Source organism: Ovis aries, chromosome 18, assembly GCF_016772045.2.
Source record: "Ovis aries strain OAR_USU_Benz2616 breed Rambouillet chromosome 18, ARS-UI_Ramb_v3.0, whole genome shotgun sequence".
NCBI classification, from domain to species: domain Eukaryota; kingdom Metazoa; phylum Chordata; class Mammalia; order Artiodactyla; family Bovidae; genus Ovis; species Ovis aries.
Genome location: NC_056071.1, coordinates 63,340,774 through 63,359,399, shown reverse-complemented (window position 1 = coordinate 63,359,399; position 18,626 = coordinate 63,340,774).

The window sequence follows — 18,626 nt, the reverse complement described above, 5'->3', positions numbered from 1 at the left end:
TTTGTGGTGGGGGAGACTGGAATTATCAGATACCACCTCTGTGCCTCCTGTAAAGTACAAAACTGGGCATCAAGGATTCAGGGAGAATGATCTAACACAATCCTGTCTTCTGGGATGCTGGAATTGACAGTAACTCTTCTAGAACAATGGCAACCCACTCCAGTATTCTTGGCTGGAGAAATCCATGGACAAAGGAGCCTGGCAGGCTATAGTCCATGGGGTCCCAAAGAGAAGGACACGACTGAGCGACTATCACTCACTTCTAGAACACACACTCATCTGTGACTCCTACACTAACCACCTTTCGAGAACTTGATTTTGCCCTCAACACAAAGCCTGAACACTTGAAATTGGCATTTAAGGACTTATAGGAGGGATTCCCTTTTTTCGTTCTGCTCTCACTTATCCAAACACAATTCCTACGCACACGCCCTGCGAGTCAGAGTCTTGGTGGTCCCTGTGGTGTGTCGTGATCCTGTGGTTGGTAAGCAGGGAGCCTCATGGCTTCTTGATCACATGTGGATTTTCTACCCACGACCCCAATGTCAGGAGCATGCTGCTCCCTGGAAACCTGAGCTCCGGGTGCAGCCCCAACCTTTGCATAGAAGAGTTTGCCAAACTGTAGATATTAAAAGACAAATAAAATGCAGCGCCTTTCATGAAAGGCCACGGATAAAGCTGACTTCCCAGTAGACTCCTGGCCTTCCAGGCAGTGTGTTGTGTTTGACTCTGGGGTGTGTAGTGTGGGGGAGAGAGGGTGGGCTGCTCTTTAGAGATCCTTTTCATGATTAGAGCCAATGAAAAGGAGTTGGAAGGTAATACCTCCAAATTACCCCCAAACCATTAGCTGTTCTGGGCGAATAAATTCTGAGTGGTTTGTCTTCTTTACACTTTTATGGATTTCTCTACTGACATGTATTGCTTTTATTTTTCTTTGAAAATGCAGCAATCCAAGAAGACTGACCATTTGAGCCTCTTTCTGACAGGCCTCAAATAGGAAATATTTTTCTAGTAAGTAAATAAAAATCACGAGACTCAGGACTCCCCCTCCTGAGTAGTTCAAGGCACTGTCCTCGGATGGAGACATTTGGGCATGGGATGGGAGTGAGGGGTCTGGGGGCAGCCCCACAGCCACACTTGATACCTGGAAAGTCTCTCTTGATCCCATCACGGAGGTGAACAAATTCCAAGCTGATAACAGTAAAAGAAATGGAATGTCCGTGAGTACCCGTGCACAGAGGGACCTAAGGAAATCCACTTACTAGGGGACGAGGCAGGCCAAGAATGGGGTCTTGGCGAGGAAGCCCACCACCACAGGGTGGATTTTAGAAGTCACATCCTGACACCAAGAGAAGGTGGCCACGTTGCCCAGCCACGCCCCCACCCAGTCCCCCTGGCTCTGGGTGTGGGCCAGCCCGGATTCAAGCAAGGGGTTTTTTTGGCCCAACTCCATGGAAATATTTCCTTCGGTGGAGCAAAGAACTGCTTCATTCAACTGCCTGCGGCTAGGGAGGGGGCTGGCTTTGCAATGTTGACAGAACTGCAGAGGCCTGGGGAGGGGCCCCCAAGGAGAAAATGTATTCCAGGTAGAACAGGACTGGAAAGTTTGCTTTTTTTTTTTTTTTTTAAACTGAAAGGTTGCTGACAGTTGAAAAACTGCCACCCCACCCAAGAGGCCCCAGGAGAAGACATCTGTGCTAGATTTCAGTGAGGTCCGTCGCAAAGACCTGTCTCCTTAACAGCCAAGGAAAGAGGACCATTTGCAGACTCACTTTTCACTTTCAGCTTAAACATTCAAGGTCTGGATCCTTCCAAAGCCCACGGTTGGCTTCCCCGGGCCAAGTCTGCTGATACCTGAGTCTCCGAGCTCACCCAGAAGCCACTAGCTCACTAGTAGAGTCAAGGGCACCCAGAGGACCCTGTAGTTGGAGCCCGTGTGACCTCAGAGGTTGACTTCCGGGGCACACACCATCCTCCTTGGCTGACCCTAGGTGTACTGATGTCCGTGGCCTCAGAGAGATCACCCAGAAACAGAGACTCCCGCCCCTTCACCAAAAAGCCAGAAGGAACCATACTTATATGACTCCTGCCTGAGAGCAGAGCTCAGAAGCTCATCTGCAACAGTCTCCAGGGGAGAGGTGTGCCTGCCACCCACGGTGCTCCTAGGGGTGAAAGGAGATCAGAAACCAGCGGAGGGCAGAGAGCGACGTGCAGGCGGGGACCACTCTGAGCAGGGGCCGCCCTACGTTGAGTTGGTGACACTGGCCGCCTGAACTGAGGGGGCTGTGCTGTGCCACGCTCAGCTGCTTCAGTCCTGTCCGACTCTTTGCAACCCCATGAGCTGTAGCCCACCAGGCTCCTCTGTCCGTGGGATTTTCCGGCAAGAATACTGGAGCGGATTGCCCATGCTGTCCTCCAAGGGATCTTCCTGACGCAGGGATCAAACCCATCTCTCCTGCGTCTCCTGCATTGCAGGCAGATTCTTTACCACCGAGCCCCCAGGGAAGCCCAAATGAAAGGGCTGAGACCCTGTAATCACGGTGCTGATTGCTAGTGTTTGGTCCCAGCTCTTGGGTAGACCAGTAGTCTTGCCAGTGGGTGAGAGTTTGGGCTCTGAGTTTAGACTTCAGAGGCAAGTTCACTCGCTTGCTACCCACATACCTTAAGTTAGTTGTTTAACCTCGTTTTCAGAGTCTGTAGATTGGAGAGTAAATGTCTCCTTCAGGAGGGAAGATTAAGTGGACAGAAAAAACAAAACAAAAAAAAAACATACGCTGTATCACCATGTGTTTCCAATCCGTATGACACCAAGGGTGCAGATGGCAATTAGAAATCTTGTTTTCTATGTTATTTGCTTTTACTGTATAAGAAGCATGCATTTATTCTGTACTTTACAAAAATTAAATCCAACGTACGTGCTAGAAGTGAGCCAAGGTCTGTGCTGTGTGCCTCATTGCCCTGCCATGGACACAGAGATGCCCTTCCTACGTGGGTGGACAACCTTGACTCCTGTTGTCTCAAAAATGCCTGAGAGCTTGGTTGCTGCTCCTCAAAGCATGAGGAATGGGCTCTGCTGGTCCCCACAATCAGCCGGAGAGGAAAACGAAACATGCCCCCGCAACTTCAGCCTCTTTGCTGAACCCCGTGGGTTCTCTGCGGACCAGGCTGGCCACCTTGGTGCAGCCACCCGGCCCAGCACCCTCTGTCCCCACCACCAAGAGCCCCGTCTCCTCCTCAACAGGACCCCCATCCCAAAGATGACAATGTGAGATACAGTCCACAAGCTTGGTGGGAAAGAGATCGTCCAGATAAAAATATCCCCACAGCACTTGGTCTGCTTCCTCCCCCTCTTCCTGTTCTCCTGTCCCTGGTAGGACTCAGGCCCTCTGGGGTCAACATGAAACATTTGTCAAGGAGGCAGCCTTGACAGCCAAGGAAGAGGTGGGTGAGAATGCAGGCTCTGACGTCAGGCCCGACTCAAACCTGATACCATCTGTTGCTCGTAACTTGACCTCGAGGGAAGGTCTCATGCCCCTCTGTCTCTCAGTTTCCTTATCTGTAAAATGGGGACAACCATCGTGCCAGCCCCCACCCCCCAAGGGTTGTTGAGACGGAGGAGGGAGGTGTACGTGTGAAGGCCTCAGAGCAGCGCCTGAGTACCCAGTGGTGCCCTGGTAACTGAGGTGGCATCCTCCCCACCCCCACACAGACAGCCGTGCTGTCCCAGAGAGAGTTGATCTCACAAGGCCATCCTTCCCATGGGGACGCAGAGCGAGAAACCTTGGCCACAGTCTCCTGGTTCAGGAGAAATAGCTCTGGGCCTGGCAGATGAGAGCTATAAGCTTCTCCATCCTGGGAATTGTGGGGTAGGGACAGAGGCAAAGATTCTAAGGGTGACCAGTTACCCTTTATGCCAGCCCCTGCTGCGTGCCCTTCCTCAAGCCAGAGTGCAGAAACATCTTGAGGCCTCAGTTTCGCCAAAAGCTCCCCCCACCACACCACAAAGGGAGCTCCACCACCAGGTGGCTGGGGGTGACCACAGGTCACAGAGGGCCATCTCTGAGCACCACAGGTCCCCTGTTCATTGCCCTTGTCTACCCAGTTGCTCAGGCTTACGGCTCTGCAAACGCTTGGCCCTCGGAGACACGGGCTCAAATGTTCAACATACCCTTTAGGTGTTTGCGGAAAGGATGAGCTTAAAGGCGCCTGCCTTTAGGTAAACAGAGCTGCCCTTGCACATTTGATGATAAAGAAAAGCAAACAAAGGCCACCTTTCAAAGCCTGCTCCAACCTGAAGACAGCGACGCCTTTGTGATCCGGTGGGGGCCAGTGGGGGCAGAGGGCTTCGGGAAGGCTCTGGGGAGCCCAGGCCCTTTGAGTAGAGTGTTGCCCACTCACCCCACTGAGCTCTGGTTTCCTCTGCAAAAATATGGAAATCAGGGATTCACACCCCAGGTGGGCCCAGAACACAGAATGCTAAGAACTGCTAAGAACAGAGTGCTAAGAACCAAAATGCCTCCCGCTTTATTAGGAGGGTCAATGGCCACGAGGGTCAATGGCCATGCCCAGAGGTGGACCATCTGAGTCAGTCACCCGATAGGTAGGACACGTGCAGCGGAGCCCGGACACCCAGCACTGCCTGCCCCCAAGATGCACCCACCGAGGGCCCGCATCTTTAGCCAGTGCCTTGTTAACTTTGAAAGATGAATTCCAGACAGTTTGGTTGATGCATTCATTCATTCATTTATTCACCCCTTTCAAGAAACACCGATTGGATGCCTAAGGCTGGCACTGTTTCAAGTGCTGGGGGGTAGGACAGCCAGTGACGGGCACGCTCCCTGCCTCTGGGACTCACGGAGCTGAGCCTTGCACCAACTGTGCACCAGGCTCGGCTCTGGCCACCTCTGCTCCCATCTCGGATGGACCGTGTGCTCAGCCCAGGCCCTGAAAGCAAGTGAGCACCTCCCACCCTCCCTGGAAGGAGGAATCAGCAAGGGGCAGCTTTATCATTTAACTAAAAGAGAGAGAGCCCCTTAGGGGCCAGGACACCCGGGGGAAAGCTGCCATCTCTCTGCCGGGTCTGACTATCAGGAATTCTGAGCCCACGTCCTTTCCCGACAGTCTGGCGTCATGTACATTTCCCAGAAATTCTCCCTGTTTACTCTGAGGGGCCTCCCTACAACAGAAGTCGTTCAAATCCTGCTCTCGACCGTTAGTCCCTTTCCTGCTGGCTTGGGGCACCCACGTCTCAGAGCAGTATACGTATGGCCATGTGGCAGCCCCAGAGATCCAAGCAAAACTGTCTGGCTGCCTGGCCTGAGCTGACCCCGGAAGGCCTCAGTGTACCCCCCAGACCCCTGCTTCAAGGGTTCCCACAGGACCCTCACACGCTGTGAACAGACAGTGCAGACCCAGGCCCGGATTTGGGTTGGTTTCCACACCCCAACTCAAAGCCCTGATTGGGAGAAACCCCAGTGCAATTAGACAAGGGGGGATGGGAGTGCCAGGAAGAAACTGCGGATGTGTGTAAACTGCCATCTCCCACCAAGCTGGAGAGGGAGCCTGAAATACGGGGGGGAGGGGGGGGGAGCAGAATGTGGAGGAGAGAGGAAGATGGGGGTGGAATGGGCAGGGGGCCCAGGTGACTGGGTGCTCTCTGGCAAGGCCCCTCAAAGTCCCTTCTCCGGGTGAGGTTTCCACAGGGGAAGAGCATGTCCACAGCAAACCAGAAGGCTCCACCCTGCCCTGTCCCAGGACCTTATCTTTATAAAGGATGTGCTGGCCAGTCCCGCCCAGGAACAACTGTGGCAGAAGAAATATAGACAGCGAGGGGCCAGCAGGAAGGCCCTGACTCCCGAGGGAAGCCCCTCTGTTTCCCGCATCCTATTCCTGTAGTCTCAGAATAAAACATCCGCATTGAGTTCCCGCAGTCCAGCTCACCGGAGAGCAGAGGCTCAAAACAAACAGCCCTGTGATGACCGAGGCAGAAGGTGGGGCAGGGGCCCAGAGCCTGGTGGAGACACTGCCCCTCTCTGCCTAGCGAGCAACCTGAGCTGGGAGGAATGGGGGAGTCCCAAGTCTGGAGTCGTACACCCCAACAAGAGGCTGACCTGGCTCCCAGAAAGGGGAGCCCCCAACCCACACAGCTGGAGGAACCTGGGAGGCAGCCCCTGGTCGCTTAGCCCTGCCCCAGGGTCCTTGCACATCCTGTGAGTGAAGAGAAAGATTGGGGGTCCAGGAAGGCAGCCGAAAAGGCAGGGCATCTTGTGCCCAGCCTGCTCACAAGGGCAATGCCCAGACCACAGGAAGCAATTCACCCTGCTGCCTTTCAGGAGCACTCCTACCCTCCCCTACCCCCCGACCTTGTGGCAGGTCCCAGGAGGGGGCTAGGCCCTTGGCAAAAGTTGTTGCCACTTCCCATGTGGTGAAGGCAGCGCTATGCCTCCTTTTTGAACCGAACGGAGAGACAGGCTATGTGAGGGACTTGAACGTCTGCTCCCGGGGTCGGGGGATCCTGACCCCGAAGGCTGGGGCGGGGGTCTCTGAACCAGGGACTGGGGCTCAGGCTACCACGCAGCCCCCCGCGAGGCGTCTGTGCTGAGCAGAGCCTGGGTGCCAAGCTGCGTTCCCCTAGATCAGGATTCACACTTGAACCCATGTTCCCCCTAAAAAAAGTGCAAAAACCTGTCTCATCCTTTGCTCTAGGCAAAACTGTGTTCCAAGGCCACGTCGGTTTTGTGACTCTCCAGCATCCCTCGCCCCCACCTGCAGCCAGCAGAGATGGCCAGGGAGACTCTGGATCCCAGGCCAGCATTGCCCCAAGGGGGCTGCAAAGCGAAAAGGGCAATGCCTGATTTGGACCAGGCAGACTGTCTCCACAGGACTTCTGTTTGTTTAAGATCTACATTCTTTTACTAAACTATTTGGAATATTCATCATAAAATGCCACCCACCCCGTACACACACACACACACACACACACACACACACACACGCACAGGCACACACGCAGTTTCCCTCATCAACTTGTTACCACACCTGCCATCTAAATGGGCACAACTTTTCTGGAAAGCCCTCTGGCAGAAGAGAGCCGCCAACATTTAAGTGCGCAAGAGTCTGAGCCCTGCCACTTCCTCTAGAATCGATTCTCGCGGAAATGATTGTGCAGGGTGCGGAGACGCAGAGCCGCATGGGGCTGTCAGCAGGCAAACGGAAAACAATGCCGACCATGTGCTCTGCCCGGCGGGTTCTCTGAGTGCCTGTTTACTATTTAATAGCTCTTTAACCTTCACCCCTGCATTTCATCATGCCTGTCTGCAGATATGGAAACTGAGGCACAGAGAAACAGCTAGTGAGGAGCCACCCTGGGGTTCCTGCCACAAGGCGCTTCTCTCTGTTGCGCTGCAATCACCTTTCCCCACACCCCCCACCTTGCCCACCGGGAGGCACAGAACACGCCAAGGTTCAAGCCGTGGAACTCTGGTCTTGGCCATGCCGGTGACAAGGAATCCCTGGGGGAGATCCTCTGGGCAGGACGTTCCAGTTTGGGGGTTATGCCTTCTCCTCCAGCTGTGATAAGACCCTCATTCATCCTGGGGAGTGGGGCATCACTGAGCCTGGTGTGAGGATACCACACAGAAACCAGTTTGAGCTAACCCTCCACAGAGAACCTGGGGTCTTTGGGCTTCCTGGTTTCCCTAGCTGGGGAGAACGGCCTGTCGCAGTTCCCACCACGACTCCAGCAAATGCCACGAGGGCCACACAGTGGCCCCGAGGTCACTGCCCGAGCCGCCATGCCGCGTGCTGCAGAGAGTGCGGTGAAGGAGGACCCCAGCCCCGCCATCCCGGGGCTCCCTGCACTGCCAGCCGAGTGAGCCGCGGTGCTGCACACGGCGGCCCCGTGGCCAGGGGAACAGGTGTCCGTGTGTCGCCCACCGGGGGCCTCAGAGGCCGTGGGGCCCAGGAGAAGCTCGCTGAGCCGAAGCACAGCAGCCCAGGGTAACTGGCCAGGCGCACGTACCAGCCAAGGATTCTGGCCTCTTGTGGGAACACAAACAGTTCAAAACCACTGGTGTGGAGCCCATAGCATTTAAACTATCGTATTTTCCAGGCCACCAAGCAGCCCAGGCGCACACCGGCGCTTCCCAAAGTCTCGTTTGCATTTACTCCACAGGTAAATATTACTAGTAATTGCCTAAGGGGCTTCGGAAGTCTCGGGTGAAACCTGCAGGTGTCACGCCTCCTCTGAGACTCCTTGACCCTAAAGCCCTTTCCTTGGTCCCCAAGACTGAGCAGGAGGAGGGGGGAAGGGCCACTTCACTCCTCCCCCCACCACAGACCCGGTCATTTGCAAACTAGCCAGACCAGGCTGGGGGCCTGAAACTTCCAGCAGGAGAGTTCTTCCCCTTCTTAAAGGAACAGAGCATCCCCAGCTGGGAGCAGCCCCTGGACCAAAGACCACCTCCCCTGAGAAAATTCGTTTTCTTTCCCTTCCCAGGCTCAGCGGCACTATCCACGCTCCAGGCTCCGGGAGGTAACCCAGAGATCCCGTCCGTGGGCAGTTTTCATGCCAGAGCCTGGGATGGGGGTGGGGCGCTCTTTCTGGGTCCCTGCGGAACCAGTTAGGCATCTCCTTACAATGGATCGTGACTTGGGGGATCGTGCTATGACCTATGTTCCTATTTGTGCCTCCAAATCCTGCCCACTCTTCCCTTTCATAAAAGCCTCCGCTGAGGTTCCCGGCAGCCCAGAGATTCATTTGAGCTCCCCAGCTCCGATTTGGTAACTCTAAGATGAGGGCCAGACTGTCGTGGGAGAGGCTTCTGGAAAAGCAGGACCTGGGGCTCTGCTCAGTGCTAGGGAGCAAAACTGCTGCTTCTCAGAGTAACGGGGCTGGAGGCCCCCCATCTTTGGAACTAGGAAGCAGTCTAAGGCCACTTCCTGTGGATGGAGCTGGCCCAGACATACGTGTGCATGTGGCGGGTGTGGGCGTGAGGCAGATTGTAGCACATGATACCGCTCAGACTTACGCCTGGAGGAGTGTGATGCCCAGCTCGGCATCACCTCTAAGCACGTCTGGGACCCCCCAGGACTCAACCACTTCTAGACCACCTCTGGACTCGACTCCAACAGCCTAGAAGGCTGAAGTCTTCAGGCAGCAGGAGATGACCATCCCCCACCATAGGTGAATAATTCCCTGGGAACCAAGAGCCTTGGGGGAGGGAGGGTCGCCTAAGAGTCAAGTATCAGTCCTTCTAGAAAAGCGGAGTTTCAGATGGGGGAGGTGCAGGACCAGGGCCCGGAGCAATTTGGCTGTAGCCTTTCCCCTAAAGACTGGAGACTACGCGCAAAGTGGCCCGAAGACTGGATAACGCGCTGCATGGAGAATCACCGAGACCCGTGAAATCACCAACCATGGCGAATGATGGTGAATCACGGGAAGCTGTGCTGAAGGGAGATGCATCTGGGCAAAGAAGCGCCTGGAAGCCCAGGGGTCAAGGCAAAGCGGTGTGCCGTTTACAGCATCAGGCTGGCAAGTGCTGTCTCCTCTCAGACCCATGACTTCTTAGCAATCCCCGATTGAGTCTGGGGCTTGCATACTGCCCTGGCCCCCGGGCTGCCCCACAGCCTCCCCTCAGTGCACCAGAGCTGTGGTCTCTTCGCTCGAAGAGTGGAGCTATAGGGACCAAATCTGCAAAACTCAACAGTTTAGATCCCGGGCCTGAAAGAGGCGGATGTGCCGATCTCCTTCTAGGAGCATCAGGCTGCCCCCACCCCAACAGTTCAGCCCTGCAGGGGAGAGACATTTGCAAAACAGCAGGCTAGGTTGGGGGCCACCCCACCTCTGGAGTCAGGAAGTATGTAAGTCTTTACCCCTCTTTCTCTTCTTAAAGTAGCAGGGTGTCCCCAGTTGGGCGGCAAGGAACAGCTTCTAAGGATGAAATATAAGGGGTTCACCTCGGCAGGAGGTCAGCTACTGCCACAGCCTAGGCAAAGCCTTTCTGTCAACACTGTTTTTCCCCAGATGTGGAGAGAAGCCAGCGTGGTCACCCACATGTTGTGGTTCTTGAGGGCGTTGATTCTTCTGGCATGCTCACACAATTCACAGTATTTTCAGGAACCACAGTACAACGCTTATTTCATTTATTTACCACAACAATGAGAGGAAATGGGTCTTTTGTCTTCCAGTTTGGGAGAATCCCAAATTGGCTTCTCTCATTCACCAGGTGGGGGGCCAGAACCACACAAACTGTCCGAGGAAAGACAGAGTTACAGACAGGCTCTCAGCAGGAGAATTGGATCTTTGGAGCCGCCCCCCACTCAATGGTTTCCCTAAGTAGGAAGAAGGGTCCATCTCCACAGCAGAATTTCAGCACATCCTCAAGAGGATGCCCAGAGTTGCCCGAGAATCACTGGGGTTGGCGCTATGTCGTGTGTACCTTGAAATGAGAACCTGAAAATCACAGAGGTGTGGGAAGTCCCAAACAAGGGTGAATAGCAGTTAAATCACAGAGAAGCCAAGAAAGGCTGGGACCCCTAGGGCATCAGGGCAGATCTGATGAGGCAATTACAACGCTGCGGGAAGACAGCTCAGTGGGCCTCGGGCCACTGGCGGATCTTGGGCAACTGATGGACTGGGGGCAACTGGCGAACCGCGGGCAACTGGCAGACCACGCGCAACTGGCGGACTGGGGGCGACTGATGGACTGCAGGCATCTGGCAGGTCACGGGCGTCTGAGGGGTCTCAGGCTGCCAGAGGACCGTGGGCAACTGGCGGGTCATGGAGTACTGGTGGGCCGCGGGCAACTAGTGAACTGCGGGCAACTGGCGGGTCTCGGGCCTCTGGCGGACCACGGGCCACTGGCAGACTGGGGGCAACTGATAGACTGCGGGCAACTGGCGGATCTTGGGCATCTGGTCGGTCACGGGCATCTGGTGGGACTCACCCTCCAGAGGACCGTGGGCAACTGGCGGGTCATGGAGTACTGGTGGACCGCGGGCAACTAGTGAACCGCGGGCGACTAGTGAACCGCGGGCAACTAGTGAACCGTGGGCAACTGGCGGGTCTCAGGGAACTGGCAGACTGCAGGGAGCGGGTGGATCATGGGCAACTGGTGGGTCTTGGGCATCTGGCCAGTCACGGGCATCTGGCCAGGCATGGGCATCTGGCAGAGGACCGCGGGCAACTTGCAAGTCTCGGGCAACTGGCAGGTCACAGGTATCTGGCGGGTTCTGAGCAACTGGCAGACGCGAACAGTTGGCAGACATTGGGAAACTGGCAAGTTGTGGGTATCTGGCAATCCATGGAATACTGGCAGAACTGGGGAATTAGCGGGCCAGGGGCAACTGATGGACTGCAGGCAACTGTGAGCCGTGGGCAACCGGCAGAGCCTGGTTCAAACTGTGCTCCTTTTGGCCAAAGGAATAGCTAATGATTTTGGAGTGACGCTGCAGGTGCCAAACCTCCCCGAAGACCCTGGACTCATTTCCTTAGACCCGGGGACTCAAAGAGAAAGATGCCGCCAGTCTCTGTGGTAGCCCCGCCGCGGGCTAAGTGAGCCATTTGCAAAACAGTAAGGGGTGTGTGAGCCTCCCTCAGAATTCTGTAGGCGTTCGAGTTCCCTCTTAAAGAAACAGGTCACACGTAACAGGCTTTCAGGAGCTGCCCAAAGGGTGACATTCAAGTTGTCCTAGAGAGGTTTTTAGCCCCTACATTGAGATCCCTTTTCCCCAGGTGGGAGAGGCAGAGTGTACCCCCAGACCTTTTGGTCCCCCAGACCCCGGGAGTAATCGCATGCCACTTAGAGCATCAGAGAGCTGAGCAAATGTTATGAAACCTGGCAAATCATGGTGAACTGTGGGCACAGATCATGGTCTGGCAGGGGTGGAGCAGGGAGGCCAGAGGAACCGTGGTGAGCCTCAGCATCTGTGCAGGATTACGGGGCCGGATGCAGCCTGACCACGGGCCACTGGCAAACCACGACCCAGAGGAAGTTGCCTCTCACAGCCCGGCAAATTTTGCAACCCCTATTTAGGGTCTGCGGCATGGAAATCCTCTTCACTTCCTAGCCACTGGCAGTGCCTGGGCTGGGCATTCTAGATCACAGGGGAACCCAGCAGGGGCAAACCACACCTGGAATCCCAGAGCTCAGTTCTATAGCCCCCAGGGCTGAAAAAAGAGAGTTGTGCTCTCTTTAACCTAGGGCTGGGTTTGTTCCCACTCTTTGGGGGGGTTTGTCCTTCCCCGCATGCAGGCCTCCGGGAGACTGGGCCATTACAAAGCAGCAGGAGGGCAGTCCAGAGATAGAGAATATGGTAATTCCTTTGGCTCTTTCCTCTTTTCCTACACTGTGGGTCTTCTCTTAAAGGGGAAGAGGATCTCTAGGCAGGCTTAAAGGGGTAGTTCAAGTTGGGAAATTACCTAGTTCAGCTGGGAGCTGAGGACAGCAGCAGGGTGTGAGCATGTGTGTGTGTGAGCACGTTCATATTCTACCACCTCCCTGGTGGGGACTCACGGAGTTGTATCCAAAGATGTTGGGAGTGCCAGCCATTCTGAAACCTTTCAAGGGCCCTCCTGGGTACAAAAGCCTTTCCTTGTCTTCTGTTTCTGGTTTGTGGGGAAAAAGGGTTTAGTTTCCTGAACTTTCCCAGAGTTTCAAAGTACAGATTCAAGCAATTACTGATTAGGGAAGTAAGAGAATGCAGAAACAAAGGAAAAGCAGTCAAGAAACAAGTACAGCCGTAGAGCAGAGTCCTAGCAGCTCCTCAAGGGACGTACAGAACAACCTGGCACACATCTTTGAGTTGTTTTGCAGGAACTAAGGCCCCCACCCAGGTCACTACCTGCTGAGGCCTCAGACTGGTCCGAACCAGAAGGTTGACGGTTAACATTCCTGGAACACCGTGTTACCTCAGAAGACAACCATGCCCCTGAAGTCATCACCCCAAATTTTGCTTTTAAAAATTCTTCCTTGAAGATCACTGGAGAGTTCAGGTATTTCAATCGTGAGCTGCCTGTTCTATTTGTTTGGCCTTGCAATAAACCTTTTTTTGCTCCGAACTCCAAAGTTTCTATTTGTTTGGCCTCACTGTGCAGCGGGCATATGTACTTGCATTTGACAACAGTTCTGGCTAAATCATCCTTTCCTTATATCTGGGGAGAAGCTAGTGTCATTTTCCTTCCTACACTCCATTCCGTGTATCAGATTTGGGAAAATCTAGAAGGTGAGGGTTCTGCCCACTTACCATGTATAGTGCTTTATTGGACCTTAGCATTTACTTAACACAACAAACCTAGGAAATGGGTCTTCTAACTTCCAGTTTTGTATTGGGTTGGCCAGAAAGTTTGTTCAAGTTTTTCTGGTACATCTTATAGAAAACCCAAATGAACTTTTTGGCCAACCCAATAAAACCGCAAACTGCTCTGTCTCAGGCTTGTGGAAGACCAGACCACACAAACCTAGGAGCAGCCATGAGAAGTCACAGTCAGGCTCTGCTGGGAATGGATTTAGGACAAAATTTTAATTAGTAAATACCAAACACACTTTACATTGATAACTGTAACACTGAAATTGTGGCATTTTAAATAGTTTCCTCAAAACAGGAAATTTTCTTTTTCCTGGGAAACATGAAAATCCAATAATGAGCATTGATGTGGCCAGTCTAGGTCACTATGCTTTAGTTAAAGCTAACATCTAAGCAAGTATTCGTATTTCATGTTTACAATAAGGTGGTAAAGAATCTGCCTGCAATGCAGGAGACACAAGTTTGATCTCTGGGAGGGGAAGATCCCCTGAAGAAAGAAATGGCAATCCACTCCAGTATTCTTGCCTGGGAAATAACATAGACAGAGGAGCCTGGTGGGCTACAGTCCTTGGGGTCGCAAAAGGGTAGAAGACGACTTAGTGACTAAAACAACAAAAACAGACTGTGAGCTACTTGCATTGCTGAATTTTAGCCAAAATTCCATGAGATAATTTAGAGCAATGTCAAATTGTTGAAGTTCAAACTCATAAAACTGTACATTGGGATCACTTTTTTTTTTTTTTTTTTTTGCTTCAGTTGCATCTTATTTGAGAATACAGGCAGTTTTTCTTTTCTAATTCCTTGGGAAAATATTTCTCCATAAGTCTTATGTCTTTTTTACTATGGGTTGTTTTTAAGAAAAATTACCAGCTCTGTGGTTAGTTTCCCACAGTTGATAAAAATCTATCAAAAACACTATAATATATAATTAGCAAGGAAAAAAGTTATTTTTCTAAAGCTGCAGGACAGGAAAGAAATAGCACTTCTTATTTGTATAAGCACAAACACTTTTAAAACCTAGTCCTACTGCAAGTAAATCCTAGTATTCAAAAGTTTTATAAAAATGAGCAAAAGGTACATATTTACACCCATTGCTCCAAGAGTTCAACGTTAGATCTATATGAAAGTTTGCTGGTCCGATTTAAGAGTTCAAAGTTCTTTCTGTTATTCGGCCCAACCATGTCCATATCCTTCCCTGGTGGCTCAGTGGTGAAAAATTTGCCTGCCAAGCAGGAGACCAGGGTTCGATCCCTGGGTCGTGAAGATTCCCTGGAGAAGGAAATGGCTACCTATTCCAATATCCTCGCCTGGAAAACCTCATGGACAGAGGAACCTGGTGGGTTACAGTCATGGGGTCGCAAAGAGTCGGACACGACTTAGCAACTAAACAACAAAATGTCCATATCCTAGGTAAATTCAGTCCAGAAAACGGAAATTAGGGCAAAGACTCCACATAGCAAACCCTCCCCCTACCTATCCCCAGCCTTCATAAGGCATTGAAGGAGCTTCTGCTAGGAGTTCAAGGTCACAATGGACCACAAGCCTGCGTGGAGAGCCAGTGATGGAGTGCCAGGCAGCCATAGCACCGTGAACGATGGCAGGACAGCCTTTGAGCTGAGCAGCGTGGCCCATGACCAGCACAGGGACCACGGCAAGACTTGGCCCCACCAGGAGCTGTCCCCTCTCACAGCCTCGCTAACAACTGAAATCGTGGACTAGCAGCCAGGCACCTTCAGTGCATTTTAACACCCGCCTTACGCCCCAGCCCTTCTCTGGTGGCTCAGCCGGTAAAGAATCCGCCCACAATGCGGGAGACCTGGGTGTGATCCCTGGGTTGGGAAGATCCCCTGGAGAAGGGAACGGCTACCCACTCCAGTATTCTGGCCTGGAGAATTCCATGGACTGTATAGTCCGTGGGGTCACAAAGAGTCAGACATGACCGAGTGACTTTCATTTACCCCTCCAACCATCAGGAAGCCCCACCACACATTTGGGCATTAGGACTCCCTCTGTTTGCTCCGGAAGGTAAGCATGTGGCCAAGAAGCACCCAAGTGGCTTGGGTAATTCTGGGGTGGCCCTTGCAGGTACCTAAAGGCCCGATTCCCCTTGCTTGGAGCTTCACTGGTCTCCAGTCCTTCCCCCTACCCCCTCAACTTCCCCGTCCCCTAGTTCTCTGGCATTTTCAAGCTAGCACCACTGCGCTGGGGGCCAGATAATGTGGATTTTGCTTATTGGAAGCACGAGGGTGGGGGTGGGAAGAAGGGGAATTGTTTCCCTTCTTAAATGAGCAGCTGGAGAACCTCTGAAGATCCCCCCACCTGGGGGTCTTTGCTCCGTCCTCTCCCCTTGCCTCATGCTGGGAGAGGGGAGCCGCCGGACTCCAGGCTCAGATCTGAGCAGTTTCCCTGCTGCCTTCTGGGGCCCAGGGCCCACACTCCCTCCCCACTGCAACTCTGCTGGGACCCCAGGCGTCTGGTTGCTGCCTACTCTTCACTTAGCTGCGATCTCCAGAGTCTTTACTCGGCATTTATTTGATCGAATCCTCACGACTGTCCCTGGAGGTGTGTTTTCTGTTCTTCTACATTACAGATGCCTAAACTCCAGATGTGAAGGCACTTGACTGTCTGCATTCACTGCGCTAAAACGGTTGGATTGCAGTCTTGTGACTCAAGGCCTATGTCCTGCCCAGAAGGCCAAGATGGGGGCACAGGACCCCCCGCCCCCGCCACCACCCCACAGCACAGGATCTTGGAGCAGGGATTCGGGCGGGCAGCGGCCAGGAGCCGTGTCCAGGCGGTTGGCTTTGGAATCCACGCCCTGGCTGGAGAGGTGAGCCTGGATGGGAGCATGGCAGGTCTGAAGGGGTTGAATATTCTAATAAGAATTGTGCCCTGAAAGTTCTTTATGACTGAAAATGCCACTCAAAGACTTAAGTGTGCCAGTAAGATGCAAGGCCTCCCTGGAGAACCTGTAGGAGAAGCTGTCACATGCAAGATGCCAGTAGCCAGGGTTTGATGAGTGACAAGCCTCGGGTACCAAACAGCTCCCCACAGACAGCAGAGGCAAAGGAGCCTGGTGGCAGAAGGGCCGTTCTTTTTCCTGCACAGTTGGAAAGCTCCAGAAAGCCACTCTGATGTTCCCTGGAGCCTTATCTCATTTAATTCTTCCAACAGCCCAATCAGGGAACTGTCATAATATTTTAACCTTTAAGACAATTATGGGAATGATTCTTGTTTCTCAGTTGCTTTCTTTTTTTTTTTAAATAAGAACAAACCACACAAAACAAAAACCCAAGCAGGCAGTGGTGTGTGACTCTGGTTCCCATCGTAAACTCCCGCCCCAGCCGCCTGAGGTTCGGGGGGGATCCTGATCCAGGTGGGTTTCTGGGATTCCAGGTATGCTGGGGATGGGAGGGTGGATGTGGACAGAAGAGTTTATTCTCCATAGAGTCCCTGTTATCACTAGAGGGTCAGAGGGCACACTGGGTTTTAGAAGGAGCCAAGGGGAGGGTGGGGGGAGATGCTGGCCGATCAGAGGGCCCCTCTGTGTCTTGTGAAGGCAGCCAGCCCTCGCAGATCAGCTCTGCTGAGAGTTTGGGGTGGAGGGTGAACCCCAAAAGGCTTAGAAGGGGAGGGACATCGCTGACTTAGGGAGATGCAAGTTAGGAATCCCTTCCTTCCTGCAACCTTCTCCCTCTAGAAATGCAAACAGAAGGATGAATTCTTGATGGGCCCTCCTGGGCTGGGAACTGTAGGGGATGGTTTCCAGGGGGAGGTCGGGGGGGATGGGGAGGGCAGCTGTAGCTTCACAATGTCCAGGGAGTGGGCTTGCAGGTTCTCCTTTAACCAAGGAGGAAATGAGAGGCAACTGGGGTCAGTGGAAATCACTCAGCTGAACAAAGATCCAGAGCCTGGGGGAGTCTGCTCTTCCCTTCCCCTCGGCCAGGTGTCCGCGGCTGGACTGTATATCTCCTTCCTCCTGGGGCTCACTTTTCAGCTCTCCCTCACTCCCCTCCGCCCCGACCCCAGACCCAGCACCTCCCTGTCCCCTCCCTCTCCGGGGGAAAGCGGGGCCCCAGACAGTCCCAGACCCTCATTCCCAGGGCTCTGTTACGGGGTGAGCAGGGAGTCGGATGAAACTAATGAGATGGCCGCCCTCCATCCGCTCTGCTTACTGACCCAGGGCAGGAAGCTCGGTGCCCCCGGAGCCCTCAGGAGGCGGGCCCCCCCACCCCCGCCCCTCTGCTGTCCCTGAGTCTCTAGGGAAAGCTTGGCGGCCGCCGGCTGACCGCCATAATTCATCTGCCCCCATCCACCAGGGCCCGCCGCTCAGGGCCTGGGTGACGTCGGTGTGGCGGCCTGGACTGGGGCCTCCTGGGGCTGGATGGAGGGAGTGGGATGCTGGCGGCCAAGGCCGGGCTCCAACGATCCCCTTCTGGACAGCGAGCCCTGGTGGCCCAGGAATCCAGCAGCAACCCAGAGAAGGCCGTCCCGGGGCCCAGAACCGCAGGGCCCCAGCGCCTTCCCTCCCAGCAGTCTGCGGCTGGGCCAGGCTGGGAAAATAGGAGCCGCTTCTCCGCTTCCCACCTGGGCTCGTCTCTTCTGACCTTCCTCAACGGCAGAGATCTGTACACATCTGCTTTTCAATCGGAAGGCCAAGGTCAGGGCTTGTGTCCAGGGCTCAGCGTTGGCCTGGACAGCATGGACAACACCAGAACACCATCTCTGACCTCCTACACCACTGGCTGACATCCTCTGAGAATAAAAGAAGGAGGCAGTAGAGGGGATACTTGTTCAGGGCTTCTCAGAATAGGAGTAGGCCATGGGGCAGCTGTCAAAGGGAAGACCCTCACCCCAGCAGTGAGATGCCAGCGGAGAGGAGACCCCAAGGCCAGCCCAGGAGCCACTGTGACCTCCGGGCCCTGTGCAGAGAGACAGGCTTGAGTCTGGCGGGGGGTGGGGGCCTCTACCTGGGGCCCACGGAGGTCGCATCCCCACCCTACTCATTTCTTGCCTGTGTCAGGAGCATCCCTGATGTCCTTCCCCCTGGTAACCCAGCCAGAAGGAAGGGGAGACATACCATGCTGACAATGACCCATCCCCAGGATGGAATCATCTCCCACTTAGGCCTCTGTTGCAGGGTCCAGTGAAGATGCCAGAAAGAATCACAGGGTTGGAGGCATCCAAAAATATGATCAATTTCAATTTGTGAGTCACGCGGCTTTACCGAATCCAACCTGAACACAGCACAGGTTAGTCAACGTAGGGAAAGGAGGAAAGGGGCCATGAGTCACCGCAGAGAGAAACGCAGGGAGGAGGCG